The 16,934-nt window shown below is 36.5% G+C and overlaps 1 protein-coding gene, 1 non-coding gene and 1 pseudogene across 2 annotated transcripts in view; 2 read left to right on the top strand and 1 right to left on the bottom strand.

Annotated features, from left to right (window-relative positions):
* The window catches only part of LOC124384578 (zinc finger protein 850-like), a 1,373,244-nt gene that overhangs the window by 1,010,637 nt on the left and 345,673 nt on the right, over positions 1-16,934 (top strand). The gene's annotated exons all lie outside the window — the stretch shown is intronic.
* The window catches only part of LOC124384668, a 920,651-nt pseudogene that overhangs the window by 567,846 nt on the left and 335,871 nt on the right, over positions 1-16,934 (bottom strand).
* Positions 14,225-14,297, top strand: trnav-uac. The gene has a single exon. It is a non-coding gene; the product is annotated as a tRNA-Val (tRNA).

Raw genomic sequence — 16,934 nt, 5'->3', positions numbered from 1 at the left:
AATGTTTTCTTTTAACCAACTGGTGCATTTTTATCTTTATGCTTCAGATGAGTTTTATAAAAACACATTTTACTACTTATTAAAAATAAAATGTCATTCTGAGTGAAACCAATTGTTTATTAAATGCATTATTCACTAAATAAACATCAATGAAAACTGGATGATTTGTTTTTATTGAATGTAAAAATGTTAATTTGAATTCTCCTTTAAATGAACTTAAGGTTACTAAACTAAATACTGTTACTTATATGAAAATAAACCCGGTTTCTTGAACCCTGTTCGGTTTCAGCCCCACTTTTGGGCCTCACAGCTGAAAATGACCTTCCTGACTTTCAATGGTAAAAGTTCCTGACAACAGTGTGCTACATACACAATTTACATCTCTTTTAAAAGAACACACTTTGGGCTTTACATCATCCAAAGATGCTGAAGTTCCTTAGAAAACAATTTTATTTTATTTTATTTTATTTTTTATAAATACATGAATTCGGTCCTGAAACAATCCAGAATAGTGACGGGTTAAAAGTCTGTGTGATTTTAAGCAGCCATTTGTGGAGAAGGACATGTTTATTCATTTAAGGGGGCATTTAAGAAGGAAAGAAACAGTTCCATGTCCATTCAGTGGCTGCAAATTTCCAACCAATGTGTATTCCACATATAATGCACACAAATGCAGAAAACCAAAAGCCTCAGATTTTGATCCATCAGATGTGGTGCAGAATGTCTGAAATACAATCCAGTATAGTGACATTAAACATCATGCAGTGCAACGTTCAGGTGAAAATGAAACTGCCCCAGCAGCAGATAGTAGCAGTAAGGGATTAGGAGAGCAGAACAATGCAAACTATTCTCCATGTGTCACAGAGGGCAACACAGAAAATCATTCAGCATATTGTTTTCACTGTCAGAACCTTTTGTGAGAGAATCTGTATTCAATACACTGAAAAAAAACCCAAATCTCCACATACTGATCAACTTGTAAGTGAAATTGTACAGCCAGTGTCAGATAGTCCGTGACATCTGAGGGCAACAGCTAAATGAAGAAAATCCTATTATGAGGAAAATTTCCATTAGTTAAACCTGTAGAGAACATTAATGAGTCATCACAGTCTACCTTTATGTATGTGCCAATTATCTCATCTTTGCAGTTGTTGCTTAAAAAACAAGATGTACTTGAGAAAGTTCAAGCAACCACTTCACAGTCACCTGGACAGTATTCATCATACTGTGATGCCTCTTACCACCACAAACATTTGCTATTATCAGTTGAGGGTCAGAAATGAGCAATATTTCCATATAATAATATGTTGATGATTTTGAAATTGCAAATCATCTGGGGACATACAAAACAATACACACAGTCTGTGCGGTTTATTAGATATTAGCTAACCTGCTAGTAAAATATCATTCTGTCCTCCACTCTAATCAGTGCCACAGTTTGGCTATGAAAAGGTAAAACTTAAAAACTCTAAAAGCAGTGGGTATTTACATTGAAACATCTGGTGACTGTCTAAAAGGCACAGTTTATTCTGTTGTAGCTGATAACCCTGCTGCTCATGGGCTAGCTGGTTTCAGTGAGAGTTTCAGATCGAATTATTTCTCCAGATTTTGTCTCGCCATTCAAACAGAAATGCAAAACTCATATGCAATTGCTGGTAGTTTAGAAACGTGAACAAAAGATCAGCAAGGACAACTTGTTGAAAAATACAAAACAATGAGAGTGATTGTAATTATGGTGTAAAACACAGTTGTGTTCTGTCTGATCATCTATCCTATTACCACCCTGTCACAGGATTTCCACCTGATATCTTACATGACCTGCTGGAAGACATTGTTCCTGTGGAGTTGGCACATTGTTTAAAAGGTTTGATTAAGGTTTAATTCCCTTCCAGCACTCAGATAAGGTTGACCGTCCTCACGCAGTTCCACAAAATATTGTCCATGGTGGAACAATTGAGGAATGGTGCTGAGAACCACACTCTTCTTAGATTGCTGCCTGTTCTTATTGGGTCCAAAATCCCATAAGGTGATACATTTTGGGAAGTACTAATGGATTTGGAAGATAGTAGAACTTGCTGTGTCTCATACTTTCACATATGAAACTATTCAGTACATGGCTTGTAACATTTCAGATCAAAGGCAGCTACTTCAAGTAGTCTTGCCCAGCTTACGATTACGACCAAAGCATCATTATATTGAGCATTATCCCATCTCATAAAGTGCTTTGGTCCTTTGGTGCATCTCTGGACAATGTGATTTGAGGGGAAGCATAACGTGTTCAAAAATTGTTCATAATACTCATAACTACAAAAATGTAGTGATAAGAAACTGGTGTTCGTGGTGCCTTCCCTGAGTTTAAAGAGATCAAAAACACATTACTCATTAAAGACAATATCTATTTTTACTCAAAGACTATGAAACATTGTATGTTGAGCATTTAAAATCATATGAGCTCATAGAAAATACAAACAAAGGTCATACAGTGAAATTTGTGTTTCAGCTAACAGACCTAATGCCATTATTCACCTATAAAATATCAGCATTTTATTCCAGTGTCTGAATGAAAAAGCAGAACCATAACAAACTCTGTCCTCTACCTTTTTTCACAGTCAACTGATAAACAATAAGCATCTGTTTGGACCATTTGTAAACTCTAAAAATCACCTTCCTGGACACAAAGGTCAACATAGTGATAGGTAATGTGTATTTCACATTGATTTATACACATTGGTGTGTGTTTTGAGGATTATTTGGTTTGTATATATTATTTCAATGTAAGAGTACATTCTTACATATGCAAAGTGTTTTAAAAGTTTACATTAAGTTGACCTTAAAGGAATATTGTGATATGTTTAAGTTCTTTCCTGATCGAAGCTGACCGATTGCTGCTGTTTATATTTATAATTCCCCAGAACGCCAAACATTTTTCTAAATGCTGTGGCTTATTTATCAGCTTTGTGCAATACTTTAACATGAGAACTGGGTATGCATTAATGAAAATGATGAGTAATGGAGAACCTGTGTTCTAACAATAAAGGCAACATACATGTATTGATATTTAAGGGTCATGGTACAGTTCTCCTCAATACAGTACAATTAAAGTGGCTGATGTACTGAAACTGAGGGTCATTCTAGATGATGACAACGCTGAGAGGCTGATTTTGCCCTCTCGTCCTGAGAATGTACATGGCCTCATTGTTGAAGTTAAAGAACTTGAATTTTTACTTTCAGCTTCAGTTTGAAGAAACAGAGTTTGACAATGCACTATGCAATCTAGTTAATATCGAGGACCTAGCCTCCTGAGCGACTTTTAGACTAGTTAAACTGGTTCTTCCAGTTTAGACGACACAATGCTACTGTCTGATAGATTAGTAGATTCACCAGAGCACCTTAGCCTTTGGCCAGGGTCTTTGTTGTTCCCCATTCTCATATGAGTTCGAGTACACTCTAAGAGAAGGCAACGCTGCATTTTTGACAGAGGGAAAACTTTAAAGCTGACAAGGGATCAAAAACACAACATACTTGATGTGATGGCTGTTGAAATGTATAAGCATAAAGCCTATTCTAGTTCCAAACAGATTGGCAATTCTGCAGAAACTCTACTATTCAAGCACCCCTGTCTAAAAGAAAAGGTTCCACAACAGGTTATGAGGGTTGGAAGAACAGCCTATGCTTCAAAATGGGCAACTACAGGACCAAACTGACCAGGGCTGACATAAAGGGTGTGGCTGTGAATGAAGGAAAGTGAAGCAGGACAAATCCAGAAGGTTTAGCATCCAGGGCCAACATCAAATGACCCAGAAGAGGGAAAATTAATTTCCTTCCCAATTATCCCTGTGGACAGACTAAGAGCATTTTGGAAACCAAGAGGCTTGAGATGATGGACCAGTTCAAGAAATCTGTAGAAGGAAAAGACATGACTCTCATCCATCAGCATATGCAACACACCTTTCTCTCAGGCATGAAGAAATTTTGAATTCAGCTCCTTCAATTGCTGAACTAAAAGATAGATGTCCTGCACACTTTTGTGAAGCTCGAGTAAGTAAAAAACTGTTACTAGGACCACATAGTGTCACTCGTCTTTGCAGCACTGCTTGAGCTGGAAAAAGTCTTAGTTTAATATGGATTGTTGATTTGTATGTTCTTTTGTTCCCAATGCAGCTTTACAGCTAATCTCACAGGATAACAAATCAAAATCTGCCATTTTCTTTCTATGCTGCTCTTGACAAATATACACCTCAGTTTCTGAAACTGTATAAAAAGAGGAAAATAGGATATTTTGGTGAGAAGATGGAAAACTTTTTGATGGCATATGAAGAACATGTAAATATATTTTAAGTGCATTGCATTACATTAAAGTAAATGTGAACACTCAACCCTGAGATCTTTGTGCAATGTATTTGTTTCTGCAAAAGGACAAAAAGGACATCAATGTATCCAGAACAGCAGCCCTGGCAGGCCTTTCACTTTACTTAAAGAAGGACTCCTCACAGATCTTCAACATTTGCAAGGTATTGTTATTTTCTTTTTACATATCTGCAAGTACAATTACCGTATTAAATATTCTGAGGTAAACATTGCTATAAACAGTGGTAAAAACATTCAGACTACAATTGCACCCCATTATACAGAAAAACAAAGAGCAATAATACATCCCATAAATCTCTTATATTCATTTAAAATGTTAAAAATACTAAATTACAGAATGCCAGTAATGACAATATGATTATAATAATACAATAATGATTCAGAAATTTATATCTAAAAATGATCTTTCTGATATTATTCTATTTAAAACCATGGATGGTATAATATAAAAAAAATGTTTTACATACAGTAGAACCTCGGGTTACGAGAAACTTTGAATACGAGCAAATTGGAATACGAGAAAATATTTGTGATAAATGTTGTATTGGGTTACGAGTGTTGCATCGGCCTGCGAGCAAAGATTTTGAGCAAAAGATTTTTCATTTCTGATGTTAGGGGTTAAAATTTGTACAACAATTACATTACAAAACCTTTAAAATTTGTTTATATGTGTATTTATGGACTTGTGGAACGCATCAAGTGAATTTCCTTTATTTTATATGGGAAATGTTTTTTAGGATACCAGCGTTTTAAGTTGCTCGCTCGCTCTCAGAACGAAGACTACCGTATTTTCCGGAATATAAGCCGATACTTTTTTACTTCGCTTTAAACCTCGCGGCTTAAACAATGAAGTGGCTAATATATTAATTTTTCCTGGGTTTTTTCCTGGTTTAACAAGCTTCAAGCCAAACTGAGCCCCATAACATTAGACCAATGAAATTGCCGAACGGGTTCAGGTGAACCAATGAAACTCTTTATATTAAATCAGATGCGCTCCCACTGAAACTAATGAACTTTACACAGGCTTTAATGAAAGACAGTGTCTGTTACACGGCTTGTATCTAAACAGTAGCCTAACAAAAAAGTCATTTTTCACAGTTTTTTTCTCCTTTTCCTTTCACAACAATTTCTCTCGGGAGTTTTTCTTTTGGCATCGTCGTGCGTTTAAAAATCACCATCGGTGAATCTTTTCTCCCGATGCCGTGCAGCTCAGAACACAGGTGAAGTGTGTTTTTTCATGCCCGGTTGTTTTCAGCGTGACTAATTATTCTCCTTTCCTGTAGACAGTGCGAGTGAGCGGCAGGTCAAACATCAGAGGAACCTCATCCATATTTATGATGTGGTGTGGGCCGATTCAGTGGGAGTGCAACTAATTTAATATAAAGAGTTTCATTGGTTCACCTTAACCCATTTGGCAATTTCATTGGTCTGATGTTATGGAACTCAGTTTTTTGGCTTGAAGCTTGTGAAACCGGGAAAAACCCAGGAAAAAATCCATAAATTAGCCACTTCATTGTTTAACCTTCATGTTGGTCCCCTACTGATTATTCTCCTACTTCCACCGTTCTCTCACCTGATCATTATTATCATCCTCCCATATCTTCCCCTGAGTCTGATCCTGATTGCTCACCCATGTCTTCTGCAGCAGCAATGGCCCACAAACTCTTCTTTCCCAATAAACATGCTTAAGTCTGCCTTGTACATTGTTTATGTTTCTCCTACACACTCATAACATTAGTCAGACCCTATTCTACTCAATTTATTAGTAACTGATTATTATTATGTTAATTATACTTGGAGTAAACAGGTTACATGAGTTTGATTAAATATACTATACTAATTATTAGGTCACGTGCTAGATAAGGAGGATTTGATCCATCACTCCCTTATTAATTAGTCTCACACTCTATGCTTACTTCTATTTTAACCCATTAACAAACATACATGTCACATAACACAAAAATAATTGTATTTATTTATATATTTATAACAAAAAAAAAGAAACAGACAAAAAATCAAAATAAGACAAAAATCTAAGCAAAAAATCGAGCAAAATCTAAAAAATAAAAAAATCGACCAAAATTGACATCATCGCCCACCCTCAAAGCATCAACGGATAAGCCTAATCACAACATGATGAACTGGGAGTGGGCGAAAAACCCTGACAGCAACCAAATTTTATGTAAAATTCCCACTCTGCCCACCAGGGGCACAACAGTGGACTCACCACCAAGTTCATCCTCAGTCGTGATTGTACAAGTAACTAACAAATGTGAAAACATAAGAAAATAAAAGTTGATGCAGTCCAGTGCAAAGTGGCTTAACTATGGAATGGGTGATAGTCTTCTGATCCAGTGCGGCAGGGGAGCAGGTATAGAACGTTGAGACTGCAGTGCAGACCACACCTCACTGTGATACCTGTAACCACCACCGTGACGTCTCGATGAAAATATCATTGAGTCTGTTCTGACTGTGTAAAATTTGCGACAAAGGATAGGACGACAATTCCAATCACGATGTTTTGCTGGTTCAGTTGTCCATAGAACATAGCCACAGAAGGTGATGGTGTAGTACGTTACAAAGGTGCTTTGCATGACAAAGTCCGTGAACAGAAAACTGTGAGTGCTCGGAGCAACCAGCGAGCTGGCAGTAACTCCAAACGATTGGGCAAGGGTAATAGCCCTACGCACATGAAAGATACGGGTGATCAGCTGAAGTCCTGCAGGAAGATCATAGACAGAGTTCTGGATGGAATCTAGCCACATTCCCTCTGGGGAGAACATGTCAGCGTGGTGCAGAATGTCCATCACCGGTCTGAACGGGTCCGCATCAGTTTCCCAAACGAATTCGTCCTTTTCTGGAGGAAACCTGTACCATTTACGGGGTCCATTATGGCACCGTTCACCTAAAGGACAGGTGGGCTGCTGCAGGCACCACAAGCAATGCTTTAGAAAAATAGACACAAGGGCATAACAAGCATTGCAGGGACCTCTAAAGGTGTCAAAGTCGAAGCGATACCCCTCAGCACATGCTTTGATGTACGCACACGTGTGTTGATGCAGACGCATACCTCGCAGAAGCCACCTATGTTGACCAGCTGCCATGTTCCTGCACACAGCATAAAATACACAACAACAACATGATTTATATACGATATAATCAAAGAATCAGAATTAAAGCGTAGAAAGAGTTTAGTGCTTTTAGTTATAAGAAAATGTTTGTTACAGTCATTTTTTCTCATTGACTAGGGCCATAATCCCTCCATCCAAATCCACATAGATGTTTTGATCCATATCTGTGGAGATGTTTTCTGTAGAAGACTCTTCACCTGTAATTTTATACACTGGGAGCTGTACGTATTGTCTAAACAATGACAAGGAATTCCACAACAGATAAAACATGCCACGGCTGCAAGGATTATTAAAATTGTAGTCCCAGTCTGACCCTATTCTACTCTATTTATTAGTATACAGTGGTACCTCGACATACGAGTGTCCTAACATACAAGTTTTTTGAGATACGAGCGGTCACTCGGTCGATTTTTTGCTTTGATACGCGAGCAAAAACTTGAGATACGAGCTCGAGACGCTGCTGCAAGATGCCGAATCAAAGCCAGAAAGCGAAGATTGTGAGGAAAATGAAGATAGTGTTGCATTAGAGGGAAAATCAGAGCTGTTTCTTTAAGGCTACTATCTCTGGGTATTGAAATCCAGAGTAAAATGCATAATGGGTAGTGTAGTGCAGAAAAGAAGTGTGCGGGCTGGATGTGTTTCCTGTGTGCGATTTATATGATTTGTGTTCTGCAGTGCGGTCGGTTAATCCAAGTTTATCCACCTGGGAGTTATATTGTACTGTAACCCTGCAAATATATCTTCATAAAAACAAGTCAAGTGGTTATGCATCGGCTAATGTTGTCCATCTCATCATTCCACGAGCATCAACTAATGAGTTGTTACGCTGCTGCCGGGAAAAGTTCAAGCGGATAAGTAACAATAAGCAAAGAAGAAAAAGTAAAAAATTTAAAGTTTATCGCCTCTACCCCCACGCACACACACACACACACACACACACACACACACACACACACACACACACACCCCACCAGCGTTTTTGTTAGTTCAAGTCGTCTCATCTCCAAGGAAAATACACTGAATAAAACCTTATTATATCTTTACATTCTCTTTTATTATGTTTTTATACAATATTTGTCATTTATAAATAAATTTTTCTTATTCAAAAACACGTAACAAAAACAACTGGGGTCGCATTTTGGGGGCTGGAACGGATTAATGGCATTTTAATTCATTTCAATGAGGAAATTTGCTTTGAAATACGAGCAATTTGACATACGAGCAAGTTTACGGAATGAATTAAACTCGTATGTCGAGGTACCACTGTATTATGTTAATTATACTTGGAGTAAACAGGTTACATGAGTTTGATTAAAATATGGGCTAAATAGGTTAAATTATGTTACTTCATTGTATTTAATAGATTCTAAACTAATTATTAGGTCAATTTGTTGGATTAATATAAAAAGCTAAACTATAAAAGCTAATCTTAGCTAGCCGGCTAGTTACCCATGCTAATGTCGCTAAATAATGACTTTGTACTATTCGAGTCTTCTACTAAATAATCTACAATATTTTGCCATAATTATTTAGACGACTTACCAGGTACCTGTATGAAGAAATGTTCAATAGAAGAGGATTTGTAATGTTTTTTTAGTTGCTGCTAATCGCTGCTGCTTCTTGCTGCTGTTTGTTTGTTTGGTGGTTGTCAATTTTAGTGTCTCTTTACTTACAATTGGTAAATTCACAAATGAGAAACAAAAGCACGCTTTGAATTATATAGACGTGTCACACTGTGACATCACACCTAGATGCCCCGCCCTCTGCCGATGACATCATCATGTCACTCACTTTATTTCTCTCTCTCTCTTTCTCTCTATCTCTCTCTCTCTCACACACACACACACACACACACACACACACACACACACATACTCTGCGCATGTACAGATTACAGAGGGAAGATTACACACAATCCGGAAGTAGACCCGAGTGACTATATGAATGTTGTAGAATCAAAAATGACCAGATGAAGCTGACTGAGGTGAACCCCTGAAACTAACCCAGGAACAGAGTAGGAACATTCTGACCACCTGCTGGTTTCTTTTTGAGAGACTGCTGAAAGGAAATTTCTTGAACTATCTATGGACTCAGTCTCGGTCGACCTCATTGTTTTGAATAGAAGTGACCGAACTGAACTCTTGAACCGAGTCACTTGAACTGAATCTAAGGAATCAAAATCATCGAATCGAATCATTTCAAACTGAATTGACCAAACTGAATGGACTGAATTATTAAAATTAATATAATAAATAGTTCTTTCTCTAGTGCTGAAGTCATATTGCTGAACAGCTGTACAGCTTCCTCCAGTCACTCTCGGGTTTCCATCCTCATTTCTCTTCCCTCACCTAAGAATCTTTGTTTCCTCAGAGATTTTCTGCGACTCTTTGGGCTTGTAGAGGTTCAGCTTTCTGTTTCTGCTGTTTCTCATAGTCAAAACCCAAAGTGCCCTCAGCTGAGCTTCATGTTTCTCCAATTGCTCTTGGTTTCTCAGAATGATCTTTTTGATGATATATTTTTATGGAGAGCAAAATATTTTAGGTTATTTAAAGTTGAATTTTATTTGTTCTGGAATAATTTTTCTGTCTGTTTTTATTAATATTTATGTTCAAAAGCATTGTTTTAGTGTGTTCAATAAATGTTATCCTGTTCGGCCCGCAACCTAAAGTGTGCTTTGAGTTTTGGCTCCCTGTGCAATTAAGTCTGACACCCTGATATAGATAAATATCATTAATTATTAATAATAACATAATTAAAGGTAAACTGAGCACATTTTTTATCTCAAAAGTGTGTATTAAACTGGTAGATCTTCACATTAGTCGATACCCAAGAAGTAGCTCTCGGTGTCAAAAAGGTTGGTGACCCCTGATTTATAATCTTGTTACTTTTGTCCCCACATGAACATATACATTTTATATTTAGTCATTGTGATTTCACCCTTTTACATCATATCTCTGTTGGTTTCTTTTATTCAGCTCCATCTCACAGGCGTTCTGGGACAGCTCTTAGAGCGTTCTCCTCCGACAGTATCGTCAATTTCAGCTCTTCTTCCTCACCACTGAGATTGCTCCATTTAATGAACATCTCTCTACTCCAGCTGTTCCAGAGAATAGAAGCTGTTCACATCGTGAAGAATACTTTTACACGTAATATGGGCACACAGACTTAGTCTGACCTTCTGCTGTTTATCATCAGGTGACACAGACCGACAATAAAGACTATGACAACTCCCTCATTCCTGCATCAACTCTACTATCTCCTCCTTATCCTTCATGTTGGTCCCCTACTGATTATTCCTACTTCCCCCATTCTCTCACCTGATCATTATTATTATCCTCCCATATCTTCCCCTGAGTCTGATCCTGATTGCTCACCCATGTCTTCTGCAGCAGCAATGGCCCACAAACTCTTCTTTCCCAATAAACATGCTTAAGTCTGCCTTGTTTTTGTTTCTCCTACACACTCATAACATTAGTCAGACCCTATTCTACTCTATTTATTACTAACTGATTATTATTATTTTAATTATACTTGAGTAAATAGGTTACATGAGTTTGATTAAATATGCTATACTTATCACCAGTGTTGTGCTGGTTAATAAAAAATAGTAACTAGTTACAGTTACTCGTTACTTTATTCAAAAAGTAACTCAATTAGTTTGTTGATTATTTACACCAAAAAGTAATGCGTTACTGTTAAAACTAACTTTTTAGTTACTTTTTTAAAGAACCTTCTTTAATGTTCCCATTAATGCCCTTTTATGTGTTATGGTCTACAAACACAAAACTGACTTAAACACAAAGTCATTTTTAAACACTATTTTATTAAAGTCAGAGCAGCACAAACTGAATATATCACAAGCATTTCTGAAATAAATAACAAAACAAGCTGAATAATATATTCACAATCAAAAACTAAAGTGGCTTCTGCATCATAAAAGCTGTTGTGTTGAGCTCTTAAAAATGTTCCTTTCACAGCTGAAGTATGAAAACTATCAACAATGTAGAACAGAACACCGGGTTAGCTTCTAGCTTCTAGCTCCTCAGGCATGGAGTTTCTGGAGGTGTTGCTATCGCAGTAGATACGAGCTTCAAACCAGAAAGACACAGCTTACATTAGACTAAAAGTTTTTGTCTTTATACTCAACTAAAGTGAAATAATGAGCATATTTCCACTTTGAGAAACTCGTCTTGCTCTCGCCTCGACTCGCCATTACTGCCGCACAGACCTGAATAAACTGAGACACACCCACAGTGCATCTTCTTTGTGTTTACAGTGGTTTATCCTCCAATACTACACTGCGTCGCTGCTGTAAACAGGTCAGACTGTAGTCTACACTTCAGCCCAAATTCATTCATTTAAAAAAGTAACAGGTAACGCACCATACGGTAACGGTAATGGAGTTACTTTATTTTTAACATGCACCAGGATGCCGCTGTTACGTGTCTGTGCTGTTTTCTTCTACTCCCCTCCTTGTGTTGGCTCTGTCTTCAGCTCTCTACTATATGTAGGTGGAGTCACCTGGGAAAAAAGGACCAATGAAGAGCAAGAGCCTGACCAGAGGAGGCGGAGCCTACAGTTCAAAAGCAGCCACTTGAAGTGACCACTGTTTGCTGGTGTAATTTAACAATAGATTAAATAAAAAGGGGTATAAGCTATCATGATAAATTATATATCATTCTAAAGGTCTAAGCCTCAAGCATCGATTTTAGATCACTGTTTTCAATGGAACGCTTATAACGAATATATTTTCTAAATTTGTGTAAACAATACACACAAACAACATGCATAAAAACAGTACTTACACTATAATTGTAATAACGAGTCACAAACGCATCCAAACACACAATTGCTGCAAATTCCTGTTTATTTGAAAGATAAGGTTCCACTGAACAACATACTGTAGAGCATTTTTGGTCTTTTGTTTGTATCTGTTTTAGAGTAACTTTTGCATAAAGAATGACATCTTGGTGGTAAAAAATAAATATGGCTGGTAGAATATAGTGTTAAAAACAAATGAGAGTAACCACTAAAAAAAGACAAAGACAGGAAGAATCTTATCAGTGATACAACTGAACTCTGCAGGTGTTTGTGGTGATGTTTTGCTTTGCACCACCTTTCATTTCCAATCTTTTATTTTCAGCCAGTTCCATAGAAAATGTAACCAATGAGTGCAGGATTTTAACGACACATGGGAGGTTTTTATTCCCCGTGTGGGCGAGTTCTTAGTTTTATTCATCTTTAGAAGCTCTTAGTGGTGAAAGAGCGTGGCGTGCACTGTGACGCACCTGGCAGGAAGTGGAATGCAGCTCTTTCAGCTCGTGATAACTGAGCTTTGTTTACAAGAAATAAAAAGGAAAGAAAAGCGACAGCGACCTGGTGATCTGCATGTGGATGGAAAATCTGAGTCTATTTTACATCTGTGAGGGAGAAAAGGACCAGAAATATTCTCAGATAAATGTTTGTAGAAATCTACATGTTAATGATATCTTCATAAAATGTTAAATATACATACATGATACATGAGACTTTTAACCCAGTACTTTATTTAAGTACATCATTTATATAGAAACACGGTACACAGAGTATTGCATGATGGATTCTCTACATAACCATAAAAATATTCTTATTCATAACCATAAAGAATTTTTCTTTTCCACAGGAATGAAAGTGTTGAAAACCAGCTTCTGGCACTTAAAGGTATCTATAGTGTTGATGTTTATGTCTTCAGTGTGTAAGACGATACAAGCACATTATTACTGCATGATACGCTTTTATCAAATAAACATATAATATCATGAGTGTGATCTGAGCAGCTTTCATTTCATTTAGTAAATTATTTTACACAACACACCTTTAACATGTACAGAAATGATCAGATTGTAGACTGTATTCATTATGCAGAAATAAAACATGCAGCTTTGTTCTATTATTTATTTATTTTATATGCAGAACCCATGAAGAACTGCATCAGACACGCCACAACCCACGACTGCTAAAAGACCTGGAATCGATGCTGCACAGCACAAACACAACAAAACACAATCCTCATCGCTTGTGCATTGAAACTCTTCATGATGCCAGTTATGATTTATTATCTACTAACTGGGTTTCTGCACTACTTAAAGGGAGTTGTAAACTTCCTGGTCTGACAGATGAGGAAAAATTGGTCACATCTGTGTTTTGTGTAAACAAGGTCAGTTATTATCTTCTGTTTTATTTAGTGTGCACAAAATTCAAACAACTTTATTGTTTAGCTGTGGATTTGAGTTTTCTCATTTGTAAAAGTGAATTCAGTGCCCTGATGTTCTAATTCTAAATCTAAGTCTAATAGTTTTCCTAAACCTGGTCTACAGTCAAGTCTTAACTCCTTAATATTTGTTTTATATACATGATTTGAGGACATGTGTGATTTAGTTGGATATTGGATGATCCTTTTCTTTTGTCTTATTTAGTCTTTAGCAGAGACGTTTTTGTCTGTGATTTTGGACAAGATCGAAGCAGAGAAACAGTCTATGAGACATGAACTCCTGCAGTCTCTCTGTAGGGGTTATGTAGCCTTATGTGAACAGTGAGGAGACTCTCATAAAGCTCATGCCCAAAACAGTGGAGATGATTGTGACATTTGAGTCAGTGATTTTCTAAGTTTAATTTATATTTTCCAGTTAGATTTTGAGAGATATGTTTCTATTTATGCACATTGGACATCAACCTTCTCAGCAGCAGGTTCCATAGTGTAGCGGTCATCACGTCTGCTTTACACGCAGAAGGTCCTGGGTTTGACCCCCAGTGGAGCCATGCCCTTGAGTCTCTGATTCTAATTTTGGAATGCTTTTCCTCCATTTCTGTTTCAACCACAATGCAAAAACATGCAAAACTTTATTTCCAGGATTGAGTAACAATTTGTGAGTAATATATAAACCTCACTCATGTTTGCAACCTGCATGGTTCCACTGGAAGGACCTTCTGTGTGTAAAGCAGATGTGATGACCACTACCCTATGGATCCACACAATCATCTGCACAGCATAAATGAGCAGAAATAATGATTCAGGCAATATGTTTTCCAGATTGCAACTATACAGTTTTGGGAAACTTGTTCCCAATGTACCCTCAGCTTTCTGTTCTCGGTTGAGAGGAATACAAGTGCTTTTCAAATACTGTATGAGAGTGTGTGATCTGAGTCTGTGCAGCGGCTGCTGTTCTCACTCTATTTATTCCAGCTCTTTTTTAAAGTCGTGTTACATCCTCGATGACTTCAAACTTTACTCTTTACACTATTAATACAATTCTAAAATGAATTGTATTGATTTGTATGAATCATCTTGTACGAATTGTATGAATGAAGAATATTAATACATTTTATTCACTCTATGGTGCTCGGTGGTCAGGGATAAAAACACACAGCACACATTATGACGCGTCCACTGCAAAAAATATCCGTCAAAATAAAGAAATAAAAGCATGATTTAAGAAGAAACTCTACAGACTAGAAACAAGTCAAATGATTTGCCAGTGCAGTAAAATAATTACACTTGGTAAGATTTCTTGAAATAAGAAGTGATTAAAGCGATGCTGCAGCACTCGTGTGTCTGTTTTCTGAAGCAGCTTCTGCACCTGACGCACAGCACGAGGACTCGACTTCTTTGATGGACCCTTGTGAGGTCTGTTCTGAGTGGAACACGTCTTGGAAAACCTCTGTATGACCCTGACCACTGTACTGTAACTCAGTGTCAGGATGTTACTGATCTTCTTATCGCCTCGGCATCATGGTGGAGTCTCCTGTCATCAGAGAGTCTTTACCATGAGGTGCCGTGTAGAACATCCAGTGGTCAGTATGAGAGAATTGAATAACAGAATATAAGATTTTTTTCTCCAAAGTTTAAATAACATTGGATTTTTTTCCATTTGATGAATTTTAAGTTCATTCATTTTTTCATTCATGTATTTTTGCTCTTGTTGTGAAGTGAAGTTTGTGTCATTGCTGCTACACTGTGCATCTGAACGATCACGACTCAAATCTCACAATAAACTTTAGGGTTTTATCACATTTTCTACTTTCATTCATCTGATTGTCTCCCCAGTGTCCAACTGCTCCATGGCTTTGTGTATCAGTCACCTCACAACTATAGCAAAGAGTTTTTATTATTGAGCGAGTAAATTCCAAGTGATTCAGTGCTTATGCTCAGAGACTGACCTGATTTTTTTCAACTACTGCTGAATGTTTGTTTACATTCACAATATTCATTATTATATCACATTATATTCCACATGGATCGTGCAGTACAGTGTACAAGTTGTTAATAACATTCTTGTGTATGTTTCTATTTTCTTTATAGTGATTAATCTGTAGGATAAATCATATAAATGTGGAAATCTTCATATAATAATCATAAAATTTATAATTTTAGAATATAAAAGTATGTTTAAATGTAGACCTTTAGGTACTAAAGCACCCTATTGCAATAAAGTATTATTATTATTATTATTATTATTAATATTATAATGACAAACTGTGTTTATAAAATAAACATGAAATAAGGCTGTAATACTGCACTGTATTTAACTGTCTGAACCAGATTTATTCTAGTTTTAAACATATTGATAGTCATTTTATTTATTTTTGTTGTATTTTGATGTTTTCAATTTCATTTCAGTAAATTATGACTTTATGTTTTTAATTTATTACCCAGTAAAAGCCTTGATATTTATAAATGTGTATTTAAAACACAGATATTTAAAAAAGAATAATACATCAAAAGATCTAATATCTACCAAACTACAAAAATCACTCAGTGTTGATTTGAGGTTTTTGGACATTTATTCCAGCTCATAAATCCTATAAAACATGCAGCTTTGTTCTATTATTTATTTATTTATTTATTTATTTATTTATTTATTTATTTATTTATTTTATATGCAGAACCCATGAAGAACTGCATCAGACACGTCACAACCCACGACTGCTAAAAGACCTGGAATCGATGCTGCACAGCACAAACACAACAAAACACAATCCTCATCGCTTGTGCATTGAAACTCTTCATGATGCCAGTTATGATTTATTATCTACTAACTGGGTTTCTGCACTACTTAAAGGGAGTTGTAAACTTCCTGGTCTGACAGATGAGGAAAAATTGGTCACATCTGTGTTTTGTGTAAACAAGGTCAGTTATTATCTTCTGTTTTATTTAGTGTGCACAAAATTCAAACAACTTTATTGTTTAGCTGTGGATTTGAGTTTTCTCATTTGTAAAAGTGAATTCAGTGCCCTGATGTTCTAATTCTAAATCTAAGTCTAATAGTTTTCCTAAACCTGGTCTACAGTCAAGTCTTAACTCCTTAATATTTGTTTTATATACATGATTTGAGGACATGTGTGATTTAGTTGGATATTGGATGATCCTTTTCTTTTGTCTTATTTAGTCTTTAGCAG

This window comes from Silurus meridionalis, chromosome 4 (assembly GCF_014805685.1).
Source record: "Silurus meridionalis isolate SWU-2019-XX chromosome 4, ASM1480568v1, whole genome shotgun sequence".
NCBI lineage: Eukaryota > Metazoa > Chordata > Actinopteri > Siluriformes > Siluridae > Silurus > Silurus meridionalis.
The sequence above is the reverse complement of the archived record's forward strand: the minus strand, read 5'-3'. Positions and strand labels throughout refer to the sequence as shown.